The sequence below is a fragment of the Oryctolagus cuniculus genome, chromosome 14 (genome assembly GCF_051225735.1).
Source record: "Oryctolagus cuniculus isolate XC-2025 breed Fujian yellow rabbit chromosome 14, ASM5122573v1, whole genome shotgun sequence".
Taxonomy (NCBI): domain Eukaryota; kingdom Metazoa; phylum Chordata; class Mammalia; order Lagomorpha; family Leporidae; genus Oryctolagus; species Oryctolagus cuniculus.
Genome location: NC_142880.1, coordinates 82,266,042 through 82,290,868, shown reverse-complemented (window position 1 = coordinate 82,290,868; position 24,827 = coordinate 82,266,042). Strand labels below are relative to the sequence as shown.

General features: G+C 52.4%; 1 long non-coding RNA gene across 2 annotated transcripts; it reads right to left on the bottom strand.

The window, feature by feature from the left end:
- Nucleotides 1–679: 679 nt before the first annotated feature.
- On the bottom strand, nucleotides 680–23,983 carry LOC138845257 (uncharacterized). Of its 2 annotated transcripts, none has more exons than XR_011382149.2 (3): nucleotides 23,849–23,983; nucleotides 5,638–5,779; nucleotides 680–901 (listed from the first exon to the last, which is right to left on the bottom strand). It is a non-coding gene; the product is annotated as an uncharacterized LOC138845257 (long non-coding RNA). The 2 variants fall into 2 exon arrangements; XR_011382150.2 differs by having other exon boundaries at nucleotides 23,834–23,973.
- Nucleotides 23,984–24,827: the final 844 nt, after the last annotated feature.

Below are 24,827 nucleotides of genomic sequence, written 5' to 3'. Positions count from 1 at the left end.
CAGTGCAGCTCTGGCTATTTCAGGCATTAGGGGAGCGACCCAGTGGCTAGGCACTTGATCTCTCTCTCTCTCTCCCTCCCTCCCTCTCACATAAATTTTGAAAACATGTATTTTAAAAATTGTTAAAAAATGAAGAAAGTAAAAGAACTTGCCGAACACAGCAGACAAGAGAGTCCTGACACCTAAAAGAGATCTTAGAAACCACAGAAGCAAAATTTAAAACCAGTGACGAAACAGAGGAAGCACAGAGGAAGCTGGAGGGGCGCCTGGCAGCCAGGAGGAGCTGGGGCCACCTCACCACCTTCTCCTCTCCAGGGTGGGCTGGAACAGGAAGGCCGTCAGCTGGTCGCACGTGATTGTGCTAGCAGGAACAGCACTGGCACAAACTGTGCCTAGAGAGATGCATGATCGTGTCTCAGGCAGCACCTTGGGAATGGCTCCCCTTGGGAAACTGTGTCGCTTCCATCTTTTTTGTGACACAAGCCCCTGGTATCCCTGCAGCATTTTCAGATTTGCAAACTCGGCCTAGTGAATGCATTCTGGCTGTGGCTCCTTCCCAGGGAGGGAAAGACACCCTCTGCGCGCACAGCCCTGTCCTCTGGGAGCCTCCACCCACGGCTGATTTTCTTCCTCAATGCCTCCAGGTTGGGGGTTCTCAGCACTATGGAAGCCTCAGGGATATGTTTATGGTTTTCTTTTTATTTTTAAAAAACATTTATTTATTTACTTGAAAGTCAGAGTTACAGAGAAAGAGGGAGAGGCACAGAGACATATCTTCCGGTTCACTCCGCAGACGGCCAAGGCTGGGTCAGGAGCTTCTCCCTGGTCTCCCACGTTGGTAGTAGGGGCTCGGGCACTTGGGTCATCTTCTGTTGCGCTTCCCAGATGCACCAGCAAGGATCTGGATTGGAAGTGGAGCAGCCGAGATGTGAACAGGTGCTGGTGTTGTGGGAGGTTGCTTTACCCACTACACCACAATGCCAGCCCGTTTAGGGTCTTCTGAGACTCGAACCTAACAATGCTTTACATCTAATCGCAAAATATTCTTTGCGTGGTTTCAATGTACATTGCACCATCCAATACTGAAGCTACTGTGAAAACTGCAAGTGAGGTGCCTTCTTTCCTCTCAAACTTTTCCCGGGGTGAGTCGCTGTTGCCAGAAAACACATCCTGGTGTTTGAGCCACCACAATCGTCCTCACGTGTGTACAACCCTGTCTTTAAAATGGTCACGTTTATATCCTGTAGATCTTCCTCCAAAACACCAATGCTGAAGAAAGTTGTCAATATTCAATTAAATGTTCTTTAACTCCCATGAAATCCAAACGCATCGGTTAGAAGAAGAGAAAACCGCCACGTGTGTCCTTAGCAGCCCTCATTCCTGGCTGCTAGAGGCGTGGCCCACAGACCGGAAGCATCTACAACATCACATGGAGCTTGTCCAGACCCCAGAGCCACTGCACCGGAACCTGAAGGGGCACCGTAACGAGGTCTCCAGGTGGCTCCTGCGCATGCGAAAGTCCAAGGAGCTCCCTTCTGGGTTTTAGTATTCCTTTCCTGTACTCACTTTCTGTTTATTTCCCTGTATTCTTCTTTACAGCCAGGACGTCAGTGTTTGCAGTTGTACGTAAAGGTGGATTCTATCATGGAGGCATTTCACCGTAAGAAAGTAACAAGAGTTGCAGAGTGCATTTTAATCAGAGAGGATATTGGGTCTGGAAGGGTTCAAAGTGCGGCTCCAGGATCTCTGGAGTGCCATGCCTGAGGCTGAGCAAGCTCAGAGCTCCCAAATGGGAATGGAAGGTGAGCGTCTGGGCAGGAACCTGGCACAGCAGGGTAAGCCGCTGCTTAAGATGTTCACATCCTATGCGGTGCTGGTTCACATCCTGCCTGCCTCGTTTCCAGTCTAGCTTCCCAGGAGGCAGTGGGCAATGCCCAAGTGTTTGTACCCCTGCTTGAAACCTGGATGGAGTTCCTGGTTCCTGGCTTTGACTTAGCCCAGCCTCAGTTATTGCACAATTTGAAGAGGGACCCAGCAGGTGGAAGATGTGTGTGTGTGTGTGTGTGTGTGTGTGTGAGACTGTCCAGGGGACTCCAATTTAATCCCATCAAGGTGGCATGTACCAATGTCATCTCACTATTCCAAGTGATCAATTTCAGTTCACAATTGATCATAATGAAAGGACTAAGAGTCAAAGGGAGCACATAAACAAGTCTAGTACCTGCTAACACTAACCGATAGAATAAATAAAGGGGAGAGTGATCCAACATGGGAAGTGAGATACTCAGCAGACTCATAGAATGGCAGATGTCCTAAATAGCACTCTGGCCTCAGAATCAGCCCTAAAGGCATTCGGAGCTGGCTGAAAAGCCCATGAGAGTATTTCAGGCATGGAAAGCCAAGACACTCTGGCAAAAGATCTCTGTGAGTGAGATCTCAGTGGAAAGAACAGGTCTTCAAAGAAGGAGGTACCTTTCTCTGAAGGGAGGAGAGAACCTCCACTTTGACTATGACCTTGTCTAAACAAGATAAGAGTCGGAGAACTCAGAGGGCTTCCATAGCCTTGGAAACTCATGACTGGAGCATAGGGAGATTACTGATGCCATAGACAGGAGTGTCAATTGGTAAAGTCAACAACAGGAGTCATTGTGCACTTACTCCTCATGTAGGATCTCTGTCCTTAATGTGCTGTGCATTGAGATTTAATGCTATAACGAGTACTCAAACAATATATTTCACTTTGTGTTTCTATGGGGGTGCAAACTGTTGAAATCTTTACTTAATGCATACTAAACTGATCCTCTGTAAAAAAAAAAAAAAAAAAAAAATTATCAACTCCCAACTTGACTCTCACTGGGATTAAACATGACAATAGGTCTGATCTGATTTCATCATCATTTAAAAAAAATCATCTATTATTTTTCACTTTATGTTTCTGTGTGGGAGCAAACTGTTGAAATCCTTACTTAATGTATACTAAGCTGATCTTCTGTATATTAAGATAATTGAAAATGAATCTTGATGTGAATGGAAGGGGAGAGGGAGTGGGAAAGGGGAGGGTTGTGGGTGGGAGGGACGGTATGGGGGGGAAGCCATTGTAATCCATAAATCGTACTTTGGAAATTTATATTCATTAAATAAAATTTAAAAAAATATATGTATTAATATTACATAGTAAGAAAAAAAAGATAAATTAAGTCTTTTTTTAAGAGAGAGAACATCAGAGTCAAATTTGTCTGAGCGTGACCACTTATGAATTCTAAGGACTACTAAATCTGCATTTCCAGCACTAAATAACAAACATCTCACACTTTTCTAAATAAGAAAGCATCCTGCTGTCCCCCACGGAGTTGCACTCCCTCACTTATTCTGGAAGTTGTTCACCCCCTTCCCTGTGAGTGACAGAGAGACAGAGCCCGCCTTTGTGGGCCATACAGGGTCTCGGGGCCAGCCGAGAGGGTCACAAGCAAGTGAGGAAAGTGTCAGGAAGTGGGAGGGTCCTGCCAGAGGTACAGGGCCAGGGGGAGGTCGCCCCGAGCCCACTGAGCCTCCACAGCCACCCGGATCCCTGGCTACATGTTAAGCAAAGCCAGCACCCTCCGCTCTGTGCTCACCGAACTTGAACTTGCAGCAGCACTACTCCTGTCTCTGCGTCCCTTACTTTCCATGACCCCACACCCTGCCCACCTTCCCCTGCTTCTCCCCCCTCCCTCTGCTGCTCAGTCGTCTCTATGGGGGTCTCATCTCTGAGAGTCTCGTGCTCCTGGCTGCGCAGTCCAAGGCCTTCCTCTCTCTCCTTCTTTCTCTCCACACTTCCCATGACCTTGGCCATTTATGCCATCTACTGACTCCTGAGTCTACTGCTCCAGCCCACTTCCCTCTTGGAAAAACTTCTGACAAGTCCATTTGGAGGTCCCAAAAGTGCCTCAAACTCAGAACATCACAATCTAAATGAATTTCTGGTCTTCTGCCCCTTCCTGTTCTTTCTTCCCTGACCTCTAGGTCGGTGACCAGCACCCCATGCACCCATTTGCCCAGGCTGGAAACTGGGCAGCATCCTTGACTCTTGCCATGTTTCAAGAGCAAGTAGTCACCCACACCCAGCAGCCAGAGCCATCTCACATGCCAGGGGGACTCACTCCTCCACCCTGCTCAAAACTCACACACGGCTCTCGTGTGGTCCCCACGGCAAAGCCCAGCCACAGGCTCTTTCTACTGCTTTGCGTCTTCTCAGGCCTCCTACAGGCTTAGATGGGCTTGATTGTCCTCAAGTATAAATGTGGACAGATTACCACTCCTGAAGCTCTGATCGATCCCGGATTACCAATAGGACCAAGCCAAACTCTCGGGGAGTAAAGTTCTGTGAGGACAAACAAGGCACATCAGAATGGCTGGGATCCTGCTGCTCAGGTTATCTGGGGGACAGTGTCCCTCAGGGAGGGGACAAGATGAACTGGAGAGGTGCAGAGCCAGGTCAAGACCAAAACAAGAGGTTCAAGTTGGTGCCGAGAGCAGTGGGAACCACACCTCTGCAGGGTTCAGGCAGGTGACGAGTGGTGCATCGCAGCCACTTCCGCTTCTCAGCCCTCCTCTGGCTTCAGCCTCCGCACACGGGGGGTTCAGCGCCCCTACAGACTCTCCTCAGCACAGTCCTACCTCAAGCGCCACCCCCTCAAGCTGATGCCAAGGGCAGGGCACTTCTCCAAAACAAAGACTGTCCCAAGATTTGTAAAAAATCTAAATTAAATTTAAAAATGCCACGGAGCATGAGGCACACGCGCGCACACCTGCTCTCCACACACTTCCCAGAGCAGCTTCGGGTGAGAGTGGCTGACTTCACTCGTTCAAGCCCGAGCACCCAAGAAGATGGAAACGCTACGGACGGAAGCAGATGGAGCTCCCCTTGGAGATGGAGCCGCTTAGGGCAAGAAATCACTGAGGGGAAGGCAGAGAAGGCAGAGAACCAAGGCGCAGGAGAAGTGGGCGTGACTGCACACATCCAACCTGCACGAGCGAACACTGGAGGGGACGTGATCTCTCTGCAAATACAGCAGTGTCTCTGAGAGCTGAGGCCAGCACAGGGAGGACAGAGGATTGCCAGCAGAGGGGAGGAGAAGCGAAATGGGGTGAAGTATGGCTCAGGCGATAGAAGCCCCCTCGGACCCCTACCTGTGCTGTGATGGGGTGAACGGCCTGTCCGGGAGACTCCTGTAGCATGAAGACCAGGGGTCTGTAGATCAGATCCCCATTTCCGGAGGGGAGTTGGACCCAGTGAGCTTGGGTGCAACTCTGAGAGGCACGGCTTCCGCGCTCCAGCCCCCTTCCCCTCCGGCTCTCCACACTTGCGTCTGAACGTTCCCGGTGAGAGACTAGGAGAGAGCGGAGCTCGCCCTCCTCAGGGGTGCAGCACGGCCTGAGGCCCCCTCCCAGCACACGACTCCCCCGGCTCTCAACTCCCTCAAAATGCAGCTGCCCCGTGCCTGCTCTCCAGGGTCCCCTGAGCTGTGCTCTTGACCCGAAAAGAAATGACCCTGTCTGCACGCACTGAGCCAGGGACACCCGCTGGGCGGGGGAGGGTTCTGCACCCCTCTCGACCACACCCTGCACATGTCCGGCCAGCCCCCAACAGCCACTCACCCTGCATCACCACGGTTCTTTGCCAACAGAGGTTCCAGGGCCGGGTGAAGACTGCTCCACCTTTCAGGTTAGACAATTACTCCCAGCAATAGGTCCCTCGCTGTTCTGGATGAAACAGGACTTAGACTCAAGGCACTTGGTTCTGAGAGAGAGAGAGAGAGAGAGAGAGAGAGAGAGCACACAATTTGTCTTAAAACAAAACTGGAAAATTCATGATGCAATCTTCTAGGGGGAAAGGGGAGATTCTTTGAACAAACTCTAAGCAAAAATAAATTATTTCAGGTCTTGCATAAACACTGTTTTTGAATGCCTACAGTGAACCAGAAACTAAAGAGGACAAAAAGAAAAAAGAAAAAGAAATTGCAATACATCTCTTACCCTTGGAATTGCATTGGGAAGAAGCGACACTCACAGGAAATCAAATGACAACAAGGACAGCAGGAAGGCCACAGGCTGGATGAGCTCAGTGGCCCTGAAACCCTATACACCCAAGAGTCCCGGGGCTATGGCATTATAAAAAGTACAGATGTGTGGACTTTACTTAGGAGATGAGTGAGACCCAGAAATCTGCAATGAAAATAAGCTTTGAAATAATTTTGAGGGGCTGGCATTGTGCTGTAGCAGGTAAAGCCACCACCAGCGACACCAGCACCCCATATGGGCTCAGGTTCATGTTCCAGCTGCTCCACTTCCTATCCAGCTCCCTGCTAAGGGCCTGGGAAAGCAGCAGAGGGTGGCCCAAGTGTTTGGGCCCCTGCATCCACATGGGAGAGCCACTCTGGTGTGTAGACATGAAAAAGCTGAGCAGGAATCCTTTCCTATCCTCCCCTGCACTGCTGAGTGTCGGAAGGGGAGCCAGCACCTTGCACTTATCTGGAGACTGTGCACCAGGAACACCAGGGGACCCGGACAGCTGAGTGGAGAGCTGATGGAAGCGATGTATCTGCATCCCAGGCCTCTCGATGCCCAAGGGTGGGGCTAGGACTCACTGAAGCTTGCCCAGCGATCGGGGTGCCTTTACCACGATTGTCTGATTACCATTACTACACACAGTCTTCTTCACTAAAATGCGACTGTATTTTTATCTTCTTAGAACAAAACCCAGTTTCAACTGTTTTCTTATCTTTCCATGTAAAACAACCCCAGCAATTAAGTCTCAGATGGGAACAAAGCTTAGCTAAAGCCTCAGACAGAGATGCTCAGACTGAAAGCTGCCCTAACGTCTCCTCACGGCCAAGTGCACGGGGTGGTGTCCAGTGCCCATGCACCTGCCAGAGACCGGGCTTCCACTGCCTCATTGAGCAACTGAAGTTTGATATAAAGGAAAAGAGCGTCCGCATATTAACAGGGATGAGTGATTGACAGGCCACACTAGCTGCGAACTGTCAACCTACCTGCTACCCCAGGGTCATTTCAGCCAGGGAATTTCTGGCCCAGGGGCTGGCATTGTGGTGCAGCAGGTTATGCCACAGCTTGCCATAAGAGTGCCAGCTCACTGCTCCACTTTCAGTCTAGTTCCCCACTAATGCACCTGCAAAAGCAGAGGGTGATGGCCCACGTACCTGGACCCCTGCCACCTGCATGAAGACCCGGATGGAGTCCCCAGCTCCCGGTTTCAGCCTGGCCCCTCATTGCAGCCATTTAGGGAGTGAACCAGCAAATGCAGGATTCTCTCTCTCCCTCTAATTCTCTCTCTGTCACTGCCTTTCAAATAAATCTTGAAAAAAAGAATTCCTGGACCATTGAGATCAAAGTCACTGCTTCTTTCCCTAGGTGGATCTAACTATGGAGAGTTAGGAACAAAGGAGAGAAGTATCTAGTCTATAGCATGTTTGAGTCGGGCCTGCACCGGCTCTGCCTCTCTCCCCACAGCAGCCCTACCTGTGCTTATTTATCAGTGTTCATGCATAGTTTAAAACTCATTGGCAGGCGGCCCTAAAGGGATTACAAACTAAAATTCAAAGACGTTCAGGGCAAATGTTCTGCTGACTCTAGATCTAGTCTTAAAAAAATAGACCTTTAGCAGCGTGAAGTAAAGAAGACACCTGCCTGGTTTGCTTGGGCCCAGAACCTGGAGGTGTCTCTGTCCAGCTGGTTCTATATGGGCCTCTGTTAGAGGACGGCCAAGTGAAACAGAATGCTCAGTTAAATTTGAACTGCATTCAGAAGAACAAATAAGGGGCAGGCGCTGTGGCACAGCCAGTAAAGCCACTGCCTGTGGTGCCAGCATCCCATGTGGGCGCCGGTTCAAGTCCCGGCTGCTCTACTTCCGATCCAGCTCCCTGCTGGTGCGCCTGGGAGAATAGCAGAGGATAGCCCAAGTGCTTGGTCCTCTGCACCCACATGGGAGACCTGGAAGAAGCTCATGGCTCCTAGCTTTGGATCGGTCCAGCTCTGGCCATTGTGGCCATTTGGAGAGTGAACCATTAAATGGATGGAGGATCTCTCTCTCGCTCTCGCTCTCTCTTTCTAACTCTGCATTTCAAATCAATAAATAAATCTTATGGTCGGCGCCTCAGCTCACTAGGCTAATCCTCTGACTGCAGCACCAGCACCCTGGGTTCTAGTCCCGGTTGGGGCATCAGATTCTGTCCCGGTTGCTCCTCTTCCAGTCCAGCTCTCTGCTGTGGCCCGGGAGTGCAGTGGAGGATGGCCCAAGTCCTTGCGCCCTGCACCCGCATGGGAGACCAGGAGGAGGCACCTGGCTCCTGGCTTCGGATCGGCACACCGCGCTGGCCGCAACACACAAGCAGTAGGGGCCACTTGGGGGCGGTGAACCAATGGAAAAAGGAAGATATCTCTCTCTCTCTCTCTTTCTCTCTCTCTCTCTCTCACTGTCTAACTCTGCCTGTCAATAAATAAATAAATAAATCTTTTTTAAAAAATAGAAACAAATAATTTTCAACATAAGTATACCTCTTGCAATGTTTAGGATACACATAACACATATAAAGTACTTAAAGCTGTATTCACTGTTTCTCTGAAATTCAAAATTAACTGAACATTTTAGCTTTATGTGAGAAGTCTGGCAATTCTGCTCTGGCACAGGGTATAAATACCATGCTCCTCCCGGCTCTCATCCGGCATCCAGACCTCCGCTGAGTGTCTCAACATGGGATTTCTGTGGATTTGGGATGTGCTGAGAGCTGGCACTCGCAGTGGATGTGGGGGCCCTGCAAGGTGGAGACTCCATGGCCAGTTGTCTCTACTTCTTCCCTACCCAAGAAGAGTGTTAAGGGGCAGCCCACACAGCACAGATACACTGGACAAAGGGAAAACTCACACCAGGGCGAGAGGGAGAGGGGTTGCACCAGATGTCATCATGCTACTAAGAACAACGTGCTGTTTCAAGCACAGGGATTTATTATTTTAGGACTTTTCCATTTAACGCTTTCAGACCACAGTTGATCATGGGTGATTAAAAGTGCAGAAAGTTGGGGCTGGTGCTGTGACACAGTAGGCTAAGCCTCAGCCTGTGCAGCCCACATGGGCGCCAGTTCGAGTCCCAGCTGCTCCTCTCCCAATCCCACTCTCTGCTATGCCCTGAGAAAGCAGCAGAGGATGGCTCAAGCACTTGGGAGATCCAGAAGCAGCTCTGGCTCTTGGCTTCAGATCGGCCCAGCTCTGGACATTGCAGCCATCTGGGGAGTGAACCAGCAGATGGACGACCTCTCTCTGCCTCTGCCATTCTGTAATTCTGCCTTTCAAGCAAATAAACGCAACCTTAAACACACACACAAAGAGAGAAAGCAAAGAGGGTAAGGGAGGGCTGCTGTACGTCCTTGAAAGCCCTCTATAGAACAGGGCTGGCCTGACCTGGGAGTTATGATCCAAGGCCAGATGCACAGCTCGCTATCCGCCCTGCGGCAAAAGGACCCCAAAGCACAGCCTGCCTAACCTGAATCCCCTTCCTAACGCCCCTTACAGCCTGCAGGTGTCTCTGCTTTTCGAGTTGTCCTGCTCAGCACGTGCTGGAGCTTCCGAGGCTGAGCCCTGCGTGGCCTCCGGCCCTCAGAGTCAGCACAGATCCAGGAGCCTGCATGGAGGCGCTCAGGGCCGGCCAAGCTCAGCTCTGCGCTCCCGCACGCATCGGCTCCGAGTCCAGACGCTTTTGAAGGTTCCCCTGTTCACCCCTCTCTCGCCCACTACACCTTGGTAACCCCAGCCCGGGGAGCTGGGCTGCTTGCCCTGGGTGCCCAGGCTTGTGTGACGGCCATCACCGCTGGGATACGTTGTGGCCGCTGGCATGTACCTCCTCCACCCACAGGGCTCCCCTTCCCGCCTGCTCCGCTTAGAGATGAGACAAGGAGACTATTCCACGTCTGTGGGCCCACCTTCTCCTGGGACCAGACATCCTACACTCGGGTCACTCATTGTACGAACAGAGTCCCCAGTTTGTGCCAGAAAGTCCAGTTGACAACTTCCACCTCCATGAGCCAGGGGGCTGAGAACCTGCGATCGTCGCTGGCTTACGTGCCTGCCCCGGGCCTTGGAAGCCCAGCGGGGCCCCTTAGCGTTCAGTCTCCTCTTCGGGCAGTCCCTCTACTGTCCTGTCCGACGGCCCGGCCGCCTCGCAGCTCTGGAGTCCGTCTCCGGCCTCTCCCAGCCCACGCTGCAGACACATCACCTGCTCTGCCCCTGGGGCAGCTGCTATGAGAAAGGCACCAGGCGAGGCCGCTGTCTCCGTTACACCCTGAGTGTGCGGGGTGGGGCCTGGGAGCGGGTTCTAAGCAGCCAGCGTGTCCTCACCGACCCAGTTCTCTCGCGGCTCCCCCTCAGCTAGGCAGACGGGCTGGTGCTCCTGGCACTATTTCCTCCGGCGGAAGCTGCAGCGCGCCGGCTTTGGACCTTGCGTGTGATTTGACTGTTTATTTGACACGCAGCTTGTCCCAAGGGGGGAACGCACAAAGAGTGGCGTGGCATCCCTGGGCACCAGAGAGAAAGGCAGCTCACCTCGCCGCGGCCCCTCCTGCCAGCATCCTCCCAATTAGTCTGCGAGCGTCTTTGCCCCAAGGCGGTTTACTGCTCCAGGGCACTTGAATTGGCGTAAAAAACATTCTTCCCTCCTCGTGCCCCATGTGAGGGGGCATTGTGTGCTCTCTAAATAATAAGCCCTGCTTTGTGTGCCCTAACTGGACAGGGCCCTCTGAGAGATTTCTCGGTTGCAGAGAGAGCAGTCAGCTGCGCCCTAGGAAACCAAGAAGTTTCCAGACCGCGGGGACAAGTCGCTGGCAGCAAGACTTCTGCTTTTTCCTTACGTTGTGTTGTGCACGGATTCCCCTCTGCCCCCTCCCACAGTGTTTAGAGTAATTAGGTGAAAGTGCAACAGACGGATCCAAATTTATATTTTGGATCTACAATAGCATTTAATCAGGTGCGCCCCACTCTACCTGTTACCACCAAAATAACAAACAATCGACAAATCATTTTAGAGCATGGATTGTGTGTGAGGCATTCTCATTGATCCAGGTAATTATCTATTACACGTATTGATTTTTCTTCTCAGGTCCCAGCACTAGCTAGAAGCAAAAGGGTTAGAGAGAAGGCCTGGTCCTTGGCCTCTGCTTGCAAGCCACTCAGAAGCGAACCATGACCTGAACTCAGAACCTCCAACAGCGCCAAACTAGGAGTCTGCCGCCTTCCATCGTCCCCATAACTCCTCATTTTACAGAGATGGGAACTGAGATCCACGGCGTACGGAGCTGGCGTGCAGCATGAGAGCCGCCCCAGAGCTCCCCAGGACAGCGAATGTGTGACCTCTGAGAGGCGAGGTGGACTTTGAGATGGACAGATCAGCCTGGCTGTGCTGAGTGAGTGCAGTGGAGTCTCAAAAGTGCTGTAAGTCCAAGAACGCAGATGGCTTCCTCAAAGTTGACAAAGACAAGAAAACAGAGCCTGGGGCCTCCTGAAGACACCCCCTTTTGCTGACCCATTTTGGAACCTCTGACCTCTAGAACTCCAGGGTAACCAATTTCAGTTGTTTGGAGCCACTAAATTGGTGGAAATTTGCTGTGGTAGCCACAGAAAATGAATGCTGTGTGCTATTCACTCTGCCCAGCTGCGTTCCACAGTGGACTTAACTGGCCACCGAGTGTTAGAGCCAGACAAGGCTGTCGTATTGTCTAACTGGGCCCCGACTCCTGCAAGGCCGAAGCCCCGGAATAGGATTCCAATTAAGTCATTGTGGCCTTAGGCTCTGTGTCCTTTCCCTAAAGATGCAACTGGAGACAAATACCAGAAAAGAAACACAACACAGCGTGGTCAATGCATGAGTAAGGAGTTCAGGAAACGAGTGAGTTCCCAAAAAGCATTATTAGTGCATGCTCGAGAGATCTGGGAAGACCACTTGGAGGAAAGACAGCTTAACCTGGGCTGGAGGTGGTGCTCATGGCAAACAAAAGGCCTTGTAGACTGGGTAACAGCTGGATACAAAAAATTGCCCCCAGGAACAGAAAGAATGAACCCGTTTTTCCACCCTTCCCTTTGTATCCCCCACCCTTACCCTCACCCAGTCCTCTGCTTGTGGCTTCCATTAACCCTTCCATCCAAAGTCTCAGCAATGGTCTCCCTTACCTTACGGATGGCAACTCTTCACTCAAAGGGGTGTGACTTGCCTCTCCAGCCCGCGGCAATCCAGGCGCTCCAGTCTCCCAATCTGTTGCCCTCCAGTAATCCGGAAGAAGGTGTCGTCCGTTCTTCAGAGTCAGCAGTCGTACCCTTTGTATGCGCACACGGCCCGTGGCACGTTTGGTTTAGCGTGTCCAAATGAAGAAAAGCTGGATCAGATTTCCAAACTGGGACCTCAGCTTGGCAGGTTTGTGAAATGCAAGGATGCCAAGTTCAGCAGCGTACTTTGAAGCCCCACCCAGGTCATAATTAAGCAAATCCTGAGCAAAGCAACATAGGATCAAAATGACCTACCCGCTCTGCTTCTGCATTCTACCGTCACCTGCAGTGCGAGTCTTCTAGAGCTTGGTTTGGAAATTTGCTCAGTCACTTGAGACGATGGGCCAGGGGCCGCAAGCCCCGGAAGCTCTCATTCAAACTGGAAGAGACACTAAGGAAATGCACGGTGCCAAGTCACAGAGAGCGGCAAGGAGGCCTGGGAGCTGGTGACTCCGAGGCTCAAGGACACCATCAAGGACATGGGTTCTGTCTGTCTGTCTCTCTGTTCTGCCGCCCGAGTGGCTGCTTCACCTGGCGCTGGTAGGAGAAGGTAGGCACGGTTCTCAGCATCGCATGCAGACGCGAGGTGTACAGAGGGAAAGGAGAGAAGTGCCCAGGCGACTTCCCTTCACAGACATTGGCCTACAATGATCACATGCATCCATTTGCGAACCAATGATTAGAAGGGAGACTTTTCCTGGGGAGTGTTTCAGCCTCCCCTGAGGGCGGAGGAGAGAGGGGGACAACTGAACAAAAGCATATTTTTGTGTGGGAGGAAAATGGAGACAAGATGGATAGGAAATGTAGTGTCGTCTCTCTAGGGTCCCGGCCAGTGTGAAACAATTTATAAATTAAAAATCACTTGATTGTCTGCCTGGTTTAAAGCCAGACAGCCAATCTGCGTGCCTAGCTGGAGCCAAGGACAGTGCTGTGCGCCAGGGACACAGCCATGGGCGAGAGCCATGGAGATGACATGGGGTGAGCACCCCACTTAAGGGCTCCTGGCCACAACACAGCCATGACGATTAGCCCCACTGCTTCAGCCCTCCTAATAACCCTGACAGCCAGCGGTGGCCCTGGGTGACCTGACACTTCTGGTTATAGAGATAAATGAAAGAACGCAGTTGCTAGTAATTTATGCAAGTTACATGTGAAAAGCTGGGCAACCAACAGCTTGTTCTCTACCCTCAGACAAGCTACAAAAATCTGGTAGTGTTCCACAGTGAGGAGTGGGTGGTAGATTGTTACATTTTCTTTCTTTTTTTTTAAGATTTATTTATTTATTTGAAAGTCAGAGTTACACAGAGAGAGAAGGAGAGGCAGAGAGAGAGAGAGAGAGAGAGAGAGGTCTTCCATCCGATGGTTCACTCCCCAATTGGCCACAACTGCTGGAGCTGTGCCGATCCGAAGCCAGGAGCCAGGAGCTTCTTCCAGGTCTCCCATGTGGGTGCAGGGGCCCGTGGACTTGGACCATCTTCTATTGCTTTCCCAGGCTGTGGCAGAGAGCTGGATTGGAAGTGGAGCAGCCGGGACTAGAACCGGCATCCATATGGGTTGCTGGTGCTTCAGGCCAGCGTTAACCCGCTGCACCACAGCGCCGGCCCCAAATTGTTACATTTTCTTTTCTGTTTTTCTTTTTTAATTATTATTATTTGAAAGGAGGAAAAAGAGAGATTTTCCATCTACTGGTTCTCTCCCCAAATGGCCACAATGCCTGGGGCTGGGCCAGTCTGAAGCCAGGAGACAGAAGCCTCCTGTAGGTCTCCCACGTGGGGTGCAGGGGCCCAAGCACCTGGGCCATCTCCCGCTGCCTTCTCAAGTGCATTAGCAGCGAGCTGTATTGGAAGTGGAGCAACCAGGACTCAAACCAGCACCCATACAAGGTGTCAGCTCTGCAGCAGAGGCTTAATGGGCCCCCCATTTTCTTAAAAGGAAAGACATATTGGCTGCTAGAGTTATTGACCTCACATTAACCATCGGCAGACTGTGTGTGTTTAAACTCACTTCTGGAGCACTTGAATGAAGAATGACATTTTCTCCTAGTGGAGACCTGGTCCCTAGAGTTATTTCTTACAGCTACAACAGCTATGATAAAGAAAATAGAAACGATGGAGAGTTGGTGGGAAATTGTATACTTCTCCTTTGTCTTGGGAGGGGAGGGTTCATTGTACTTGCTGAGATCCGATGACATGTGTCTTCCTTTCTCTCTGGCTGAATTAGTGACTGTTCCATTGAGCCAGTGCATAGAACACGGCCTCTCCCAGCAGGATACTTGGGTTTTGATTGTGTAATCAAATTCTCCAAGAAAAATTCACCAAGATATGTGTTAGATCAAGGAACAGGCACAGGAGGTATGTCTTATGTGATGTAGCTAGTGAGAAGAAATTGTCAAAAAAAAAAAATCCTTTCTTAAACACAAAAGTCACCCCTCCCTTCTTCCATAATGCATATGATGATAAACTTACAAACCTACCTCACGACAGTTGCACCAGACAGGCAAGAGAAGCAGAAGCAATGTGGAGTAATATTTGAAAGAAAGAATAAAGCACTTTTAAAGTTTTAATCATTCTACCAAATCGTTGCTTCCACTTTTGAACCATGGATGGGGAGGGTGTACTGTTGTTCAGATACCGGGCTGGGATTTGTCTTCCAGACATGGGCCTGGACGGCACACCGGGTTGAGTTCCATCAGACCTGTGATGACACTGAGAATCTCCCCTTAACCCATCGGGCTGCTATGGAGCCCTCCTCACAGGGGTTGCACAGCCTCACCCAGAGTGCACTGCTTTTTCCCAGCCAATGATGGAGCAGAATGGCCCAAACAGGGAGAAACCTAAGAGAAGAACGAGGAGAAAAACCAAAGCCCAGAGGCATGCATAAACGGAATAATCTGTCCTCGAAACATGGTGCGCCTAACAGGAGCCCAATAGAGGACAGATTGCATTTGTCCATTTTCCTTCGGAGCCCCATGGCAGGTCCCAGCTTGCTCCTACCTCCTAGGCCACATCCTAGAAATTGAAAGAGCACATTAATGTGCTGGAGACTTCTTATTTGATGTCGCAAGGGTCACATGCAGCTTTTTATTTTCCTCCCCAGCATCTTTCGCATTCCTGCTGGAGGTTTTTCCTTGGGTGGGGGCCAAGAATCCTTTACTTTTCATCCTCCCAGGGTCTGTGCTCTGACTCTTGATGCATTCGTCACAGTGGCAAGGAGCGGGGACAGGTCAAATAACTCTACAGTCCAAACCCAAACCTAAACAGACGGCTCCTTTATTCCAAGAAAATGCGAGGACTTGTAGGCCTCCTGTGCTAATGGGATTTGGCCTGATTGTTAAGGGAAGTCAGAGCAAGAGTCAGCAAGCTGGAATTCAGGCCCAGGAGCCAGGGCATCAGGGCCTCGAGGCTCGATTTCAACCCCAGTCCCGTCGGCTACATGGTCTTCCAGGCAAGCTAGCGCTCCAGGATGGGCTAAGAAGACGAATGTGCGAGGCAGCCATAGGCAGCCTGACCACCTGCTCCAGTGCCGCCCTTGATCTGCCAGGTCCTAGCAGTTCCCCTGAAAGGGAGCCCCTCCCTGGAATCAGCATTTTTCAGGAGGCTCATCTAGCGGTTTTCCTGTTCACTGAAGCAGGGAAACCACCTCTAGGCTCTTGGTGCTCAAGGTGAGGTCCTGAGACCAGCAGCATGGGCACCACCTGGTAGCTTTGGTAGAAATGCGCGGTCTCGGGCCCCGCCCCAGACTTGCCGAAGCAGAACCTGCGTTTTCACAAGATCCCCGGGCAACTCCTTGAAGCTGGAGGAACATTTTGCTAGGACAGCTTTTGCCTGGCAAGCTAGGTCTCACCAGGTAGGGGAAGAGAGACACAGAAGGCAGGGCAAGGCAAAAGGGGGCCTCTAATCCTAATCCACATGTTAGAATCTCTAAGAAACTTTGCAACAATACAGACTTCTGGGATTTTACTACTGCTGATTTCATCCGCCTCCTGGAAGTAGGGCTGGGCATCGGCATGCTTAAGAGCTCCGCGGCTAGTCCCACTGTGCAGCCAGTACCAAGACCCAGTGTTCTGCTGAAGCAGAAATGAAGAAGCAAAGCCTAAAGCCCCAGCAGCAAGCCAAGTCCCACTCCCCTGAAGAGCAAGCAGGCATTTGCCTGGTAACAAGGGATTCCTAAAATATTTGCCCTTTGCTAAGAAGAGGCAGCAAATGGCCTTTTGAATGGCTACTCATTGTCCATGCCTCATAAAAATGTGCTGGGCCCCGGCTGCCTGCTGCCCGAGGAGCTGGAGTGCGGCATTCCCGAGCCCCGGCCCCGGGCGTCCTAGGATGGGAAATAGCGGCTTGGGGGCAGCGTCGCTCTTTGCCTCCTCTGCCCCCGGGATTTGTGATCCAGAGGAGGCATATGCCTTCTCACCATGTCACTTTCCTCATTTGCAGAGGGAAAACACAGCATCCATTGATCCCTTTGGTTAAGCTGACTGGTGCCCCTGGCTGACGTCCAGTGACTGTTTCTCTTTGCAGCAGTCCCCAGCTGGGGGACAGCCAGCAGGGAGATGGCTGCCCACTTTGGGCTCAAGTCGGAGTGCTCTCTGTCCTGGGAGCTCTGCACATGCCTGCTTGCTCAGCTGACTCACCTCCGTGCCGGCGCGTCCACCAGGACGCCTCGGAACAAGTTTGAGAATAGAAATACTAGTCCTGGGGGGTCCCCTGAAGTGTGTGAGTATTGTGGGAGCCCAGGCTGCAGCAGATCCAGGCTGTGGGAGAATAAGCCTGGCCATTCGCAGGGTGTCCTTATGGTTGATATGATAGGCTCTCTGGGACTCAAAAGTGCAATGCATGAGCATATATCACTTCATTCTCTGCACTTATTGGTAATGTATTAATTAGTGACGAATGTATTTTTAAAACCTCCCTATTCCATGCTGTTGGAGTCATCCTTCCTATTTTTTCACCGTGATACAGAGCGCTTGTCACGGGACAAGGCATTTCACGCGCACATGATCACTTTATCCTTACCACCATTTAGGAAGGTAGGGTCTATTGTTATACCCATTTCACAAATGCAAAGCTGAGGTTTAAATAACTCAGGATCCGCAAGGTAAACGTGGCACAGGCTGGCCTTCATCCAAGTCTATGCAATGCCAATGCGCACAGCTGCAGAGTGAGCCTGGTTCCTGTTTGGGGGAAGCTTCCCAACCCCTCCCCTCTGGCCTCCGGGTTTCTTTCAGAGTCTCCCGCTCCAGGTTTTTCCCGCTGGCCCTGTTAGTCTGGGAATTGGCTCTGGTGCACGGCAGAGTTGGAAGAATTCGGGACTGCCCATAAGGGCCGGGAGAGTAGCGCAGGAAATACACTCCCATTCCTACTTCCAGCCACACGTCCAGGTAAATTCCAAAGGAATGGAAATGGAGCTGGCGCCCTGCATGTTCCAGCGGTGTGTGTAGGTGAGAAAACGCTGAGGCTTGGAAGGACCTCATAGAACGACACCAAAGAAGTCATAGATTACGGTACTGAGCGCTGGACTATGCAGAATTTTTAAATGCAAATTCAAATGTGAGAACACATTAGCAAATGAGGATATAATGGCAAAAAGTATGGCCAAGAATGACTAGGTTGAGTATATAAAATGTTCTTAGAAAACAGGAAGAAAAAGGCAAACGTGCCCATTTAAAACTCAGCGAAGAGAAGAATGAAGAGGAGACCGAGCTGCCTGGTTGATGAGGGCGGCACTCTCGGCAGGTGGGCGTGAGAATGGACATAACCTTTCCAAAGGTCGATTTGACAAAACGTAGGGAGAGTTTGTAAAAATGTATAACAGCTGACCCGGCCCATTGGAGAAATGGATGGTAAGGAAATAATTAAGGACATGCATCCTGACCCAGCAGGGGAGTGCCCCTGGAGCAGTGTAGTCAGAGGTTAAAACACACACACACACACACACACACACACACACACCAATGGGCAACACCCTAACAGCCCAGTGAGGGAATGGTTGAAAACAGCACATTGCTGCCCTGCCCTAAAAGTGCCCGCAGGCCATGAAGGAGAGGGCCTGTTCATCCGGCCACACTCACTGGAAGGATGCCCACGAGGAGAGATGTTCCCCAAAAGAAGAAATCACCCCAGAGGCCCTGGGTGTGTACCCAGGATGCCCCGGAAAGGTTTGTCACCACGTGGTGAAAGCGCGCTTGCTTGGTTCTGACTTCCCTCCCTTTGTGTGTCTGTATTTTTCATTGATTCGGCAGTAAACACGAACTGCTTTTGAAATGAGAAAGAAAAGTACAGCAGAAGTTTTATTTTTTTTCAGGTGAACAAATTTCATGTATTTCATGGAACATAGTGATGCTTCCATTCTGTGCTCCCTCCAGCCCACACCCCCACCCTTCTGCCTCCTTCCTCTCCTGTCCCTACTCTTAGTTTTTACAATGATCTACTTTCAGTTCAAGTTCTACTCATAAGATTAACACTGTACTAAGCAAAGAGTTCAATAAATAGGAAGAGAAACATTGTTCCTCAACAGTAAAGACAAGGGCTGCAAACAATCATGGAAGCTCAAAATGTCAATTCCACTCCTACACCTTACATTTTTTGGTACTCTATTAGTTTCAAGAGAAGAGCCCAGCACTAGGCTAATCCTCCGCCTTGCGGCGCTGGCACACCAGGTTCTAGTCCCGGTCGGGGCGCCGGATTCTGTCCCAGTTGCCCCTCTTCCAGGCCAGCCCTCTGCTGTGGCCAGGGAGTGCAGTGGAGGATGGCCCAAGTGCTTGGGCCCTGCACCCCATGGGAGACCAGGATAAGCACCTGGCTCCTGCCATTGGATCAGCGCGGTGCGCCGGTCGCAGCGCGCCAGCCGCGGCAGCCATTGGAGGGTGAACCAACGGCAAAGGAAGACCTTTCTCTCTGTCTCTCTCTCTCACTGTCCACTCTGCCTGTCAAAAAAAAAAGAGAGAGAGAGAGAAAGAAGAGCCCAGAGCGGCCAAGAGTGGGGGCCTGGGTGTTTGGTGGTCGCCTTGACCCCTGCTCTCCTGAGAGGACATTCTCCCACAGCTGTACAGAGAGCCTGACCTGGTCGTGTGTGTGTGTGTGTGTGTGTGTGTGTGTGTGTGTGTGGCTGCGGGGGACCAGCCAGGTCCTGCGAGCTGGTAGGTAGGGGCACCTGCTGGCCTCCGGAAAGCCGATCCTGCCATGCAGGCCAGCCCAGCCATCAGCCGTAGCTCGCCCCACCACTCCTCACAAGGATCCTGGCCACTGCTCTGTACCCAAGACCCCAGATGCACGCCTTGCAGAGGGTGCCCAGGAAACCGGAGGCAGCCTGAATGGAGGAAGCTCCCCGAGGCAGGCAACGCCCTGAGTCCGCTCTGGGCCCCACTTTGGCCACAACTTAAAAACTCCCTTTTTTGCCTTCTGCCCTTGATCGCACTTCCCAGGGGACATGAGGTGGCTGCTTCCCTCTGAGCCTGCTGACAGACCCCCTGTCCACGGGCTCCCCCTGCACCGACCAGGGCCAACCGCGACCCGGCCTCGAATCGCCCCCAGGAGGCTGCAGAGCCTCGAGCAAGCTCGTGGTGGCTGGGAGCCATCCCTGCACGGCCAGTGGGCACACAGGGTCCTGCGGATCGCACAGAACGGCCGGTTCCAGGGGTGAGGATGCGGGGTTCAGCCCGCGCCTCGGCCGGCTGCAAGAGGGGCGGTGCGCGCTGCCGGGACCGCGGCTCGAAGGACCCGGCCGGTCCCCCGCAGCCACACACACACACACACACACACACACACCCCAGAGCACCGGCTGGCATCTCCGGAACCCCGGGTGCCCGCAGCCCCTCGGACGTTGGCCGGAGTTTCTGGGGTGGGGCAGTCCCCAAGCGTCCCCCACTTGCTGCGCTATTTGGAGCCCCTGGGCGCCCGGCTCTGCCTCCTCCTGGCCGGCGTCGGGGAGAGAGGAGCTGGGTTCCCGCCCCAGCCTGGGCGCCTGCTTCCGCCGGGGCTGTCTGCACGATGGGGCTTCTTTGCAGCCTTCCCTGCCTTCTTCGCCCATCTAGGGACCCGGGACAAAAGGCGACGACCTCTGCCCCTGGGATCCTGCCACCCCCCTCCTTGGGCGCGGCTCCTGGGGAACCTTGGCGCGGGGTCCTGCCGGGGGCGCTGCGGGGCCTGAGCCCGCAGATCCAGGGGGCCTCTGCGCTGTCACCTTCTGCACATGGGCACAGGAGATCCCCAGAGCACAGCGCCGCCCTCACCCCGCGCCACCGCGGGGTCCCGGGCCTGGAGCCGCGGGGCGCGCCCGAAGAAACCGACCGGGCCCTGGGGAAAAGGTGGGGGGGTGACAGTCCCCGCGATCGGGCCACCTCGGAACTGCCGACCATTTGCTAAAAGCAGATTTTAAAGAAGGAATCTGAAACAGTAATAACAGGAAGAGCTCTGAGAACAACAGGGGGGAATAAAAAAAAGTTGCGACTCAGGCTTTCGCGCAGAGACTCGGATTTTTCGCAATCAGCGCTTAATTAAAAATAAAATATATTGATGCGGTAAGCAAGTCGCGTTCCTAAGAAGGTAAAAATACAGTGGACTCCCCCACAGCCCAGATGCTCCACCTGCCTGCGGTAATTACAGGGCTTCAGAGAGGAGGGAGAAACACGACAGAGAGAAATCTGCTTGCATATTTTTCTTCTATTGTGCGGGCCTCATTTGAATTATAATGTGTTGCAGGCCAGAGGAGGAAATTTTGCGCCTTGAATAATGAATCCCCCTGGAGTCCCCGGTACCTGCACCTCTTTTGAGTGTCCACTGAGAATAACGCGTTCGACATGTAAGTGACAACACCGGGAAAGCGCTCGCAGCCGCCGAGCCCCCACGCCCGCAGGCCCGCGCGCTCCTCGCCTGGCCGCTCTCTGCTTCCCGACGCCGCCAGCTCGCTCCCTTTACTGCCCATGCGTTGTCTTTCACGCGGGCCCTGGGTGTCCCGCAGAAGCCCCGCACACGCAGGCAGCCTGCTGGTATGCGTTCTCAGACGGGAAGAGTGGGGACTGAGCGCCTCAGTATACCCCAAACCCGCGGCCCTCTGGTGTGGAGTTGAGGCTGGGCTTCCATCCGCAAGACACCTGCATCTGATGACGCGGTGAGAAGCCACCGTGTGAGTCATAGCAGTGTCCAACACCCCACTCCCACCCCGTTCCGAAGAGCTATGTGGCAGAGATTTCAAGTCAAGGGACAAATGCTGGGGGGGGGGGGGGGTGTCAGAAATCTCAATCGAGTAAAAAAATCAAAAGTATCAGAAGCAAGTGGCCTCTTGTGCCGAAACCTTTCAAAAAGTGTTTGCTTTTGTTTTCTGGATTGGACATTCTTTCTGCTTTGAAAGAAACTCAGAGCCTTTTTAAAAACAGGTCTCTTTTGGCCCAGTAGATGAAGGTATAGTCATACACCATAGAACTGATATCGGACATGACCCCCTAAAATATGACCCCCTAAAATATATGAAATGTGGCCCCTTAAAGTCCTCCAGAAGTCCCATCTGGGGTGTCATATATGTTATTGAAATGTGGGGTGCCGTACGATATCGCCATATGCTTGTTAATAAACCCCCAATATTAATAAGCCTGAGAGGGTTCTTGCCTAATATTTAGAGAACTGTAAATACTGGCATAAATAAACAAGGCAGCATGGTACATTTTAAGCTTTTATTTAGTATGAAAGATGCATAGGAGTGTGAGAGCTTTATCTAAGAGAGAGAGGTGAACCTGGGTTCATATCGAGCACCAGGAAGCAGCCACTTGGAGGAGCATCTAGGCCAGGAAGCCTAGGGCGGGTGGCCTGAAGGCCAAGTGCCCTGGAGGCGCAGGGCTACAGCAAGCCCCCTCCTGGCTAGAGGCCAGGGAAAAGAAGAGACAGAGAACACACCATGTCCTAGGCTTTTAACCCACTTCCAAAGGGGAGTGGTTAATTAACCTGATTGGCTGGTGGGCACCCAGGTGCGGCCAGGTAGGGGGATGAGGTCACACAGGGGCGTGGTGAAGGCGTGGTCTTCCAGCTCACAAACCTAATCGATTTTAACCTGTATGGCTGCCTACTTCAGAACCATGCTTTTAAAGAGGTCTTTATTGATATGGAAGAATGTCCATGATCCTCAAAATCAAACCTGCTACTTTTGTATAGGGTGAAAAAAGAAACACAGATAGGGATTTGTGCTTAACTGTAGGGTACCCCTGCATGGGAAGGGGATGGCTAAGGGTCGGAGGGGAGATGCTTGTCCCTTTGTCTAAATCCCTTGTCGTTTTGTTTTAGACACCATAAAGACTTGCTTACTTAACTAAAACAATACATGTAATAAACAGGGCAGTGGTTCGAGCTGTGCTGCAGGGAGGTGCAGCCTGCACAGTGGGTAAATGGAGGGCAGAGCCTCAGCCCTGCTCTGCAGCCTACGGACGCTCTCTCATCTTCCCATCACCTCCACCCCCACCCCTCCACCCCCGCCAAAGGAAGCTGCCAGGGAGTTTTCTCCTCCGCCTGCCCTCTGCCTGCCCTCTGCCTGCCCTCTGCCTGCCCTCGGCTCTAACACGGGAACCCAGAGCAGGGACCCACCTGGAAATGGCCCGCAGGAAGGAACGGGAGAAGCAAGCCAAGCCCAGCTTTAGTCAATAGGTTAACAGAGGACAGCTGCCCACACGCCTGTACTGTCTGAGCAAGGACTTTTCCTGTGCGTCCTGAGAGCTGCCTCAGGATTTTGGGTAAGGCTCCGTGTAATTAACATTCTGACAGCTTCCAGCTGAAAAGCTGAGAACCCCGAAGCCTGGGAAAGGCCAGCACTCGGCCAGGCCTGCTGGGTCTGGCTGAACCATCCCAGAATAGCTTTTGAGACTCCACTGTTCCATTTCCAGCAGCCTCTGGGAGCAGGGACACTGAGAGTGATGACTACACGGGGTACGATAGTCCCCGAAGAGCTCCCACACCTGTTTCTTGGGTGCTCAGTCCTGCCGTCCAGCCAGGACACCACAGGGTGAGCCGAGAGAGCCCTCCAGGCCCGAACCAAGGACTATCCTCCCCAGAGACACTGTGGAAACCTCTGCCTCCCCCAACAAAACAAAACAGATGCCACAAGCCTCCATCCCTCCACCTGCTCTCTGGCTCCCTTCAGTGACTTTCTGCACTCAGCAGGTCTCTTGACCTCAGCATCTGGACATCTGGCACCAAAGCTGTGTGCCCCCAGCCTACTAAGTGCCAGCAGGGCCCTCCCAGAGTTGTGACAACCAAAAGCGTCACCAGACACTGCTACCTGTTCCCTGGGGAGGGAGTCCTGTCACTCCCATTGAAAACCATGTCATTAGAAGCCAAAATCCAACACTTAGGAGAGATGTGCCCGCTCTTTTCTGACCTTAACACAATGGTAATTTATCAGCAATATTAAAAAATAAATAAATAAGCAGTGAGGGGTCCAGGCATCGTTCTCGATTCCCGGTGTGGCTCAATGTGTCACCATGTCCAGAGTCCTTGATGTCCTGCAAAAGAAGGACAAGGATGTCCTCAAGTTCCTTGCAGCAAGAACCTACCTCGGTGGTACCAACCTTGACTTCCAAATGGAACAGCACACCTACAAAAGGAAAAAGCAATGGCAGGGGTTCCGGGCGAAGCTTCCAGTGGCAGCTCCTGTGTCTGTTGTCACTGAAAGTCCTTCTGATGTCAGTGTCACATCCTCCAGGGGGCTGTGTGGAAGTTTGCTGCTGCCACTGGAGCCACGCCTACTGCTGGCCGCCGCCCAGGGCCAGGCAGCCTTCTTGGAGCCTTGTCTTCTGGTGGTTACTGAGCCCAGGGCTGACTGCCAGCCTCTCCCGCCAGTGTCTTCCGGAACCTGCCCTCATGGCACCCCATGACACGGACTCCCCTGCACCATGTGTACATTGGCATCCTGTGCAACAAGGGAGCCCGCCCCGTGGGTCCCATGTGGTGGAGGCTGGCCCAAGAAGTGCTGCACATGCATGCAGGTGCTGTCTCCCAGGAGCACCCGTGGAGACCATGCCTGACCTCCCTGCAGAGATCCTGAAGAGACTGCAAAGGAATGACCTGCCGGAGTTTCGGGGTGCAGGGACTGAGCCAGCTCCTGGGTTCACTGCTGCTCGGCCTGAGGGTGCAGCCTGCGCTGCAGGCGTGGGGATGCCCGCTGTGCCCATTCAGCAGTTCCCACTGAAGACGGCGGTGCTTCCCCCCACCGCTGAACACCGGGCTGCAGCCCCCACTGCCCAGGCCACCCCGCGGCTGAGAACGAGCACTGAGTGGCCTCAAGCTGCCCTTCCACTGCCTTTGAAGCAAAATGGAAATGAGGCTGCTGCAGAATAAACACCAGCTCCTAAAAACACAATCAGATCAGCAAAACACCATTAACACACAAACCACGGAGGGGCAGGCGATTTGGGGTGTAGAGATTTTCTGGAAGTCTGGGGGAGGGCAGTGAGATTCAGGTGACATTAGGATGATGTCCTGGATATGTTTCTCTGCCCCTTTTAGCTCTCCAAATGTACTCTGCGCCTGTCTCCACCCTGCTGTGTG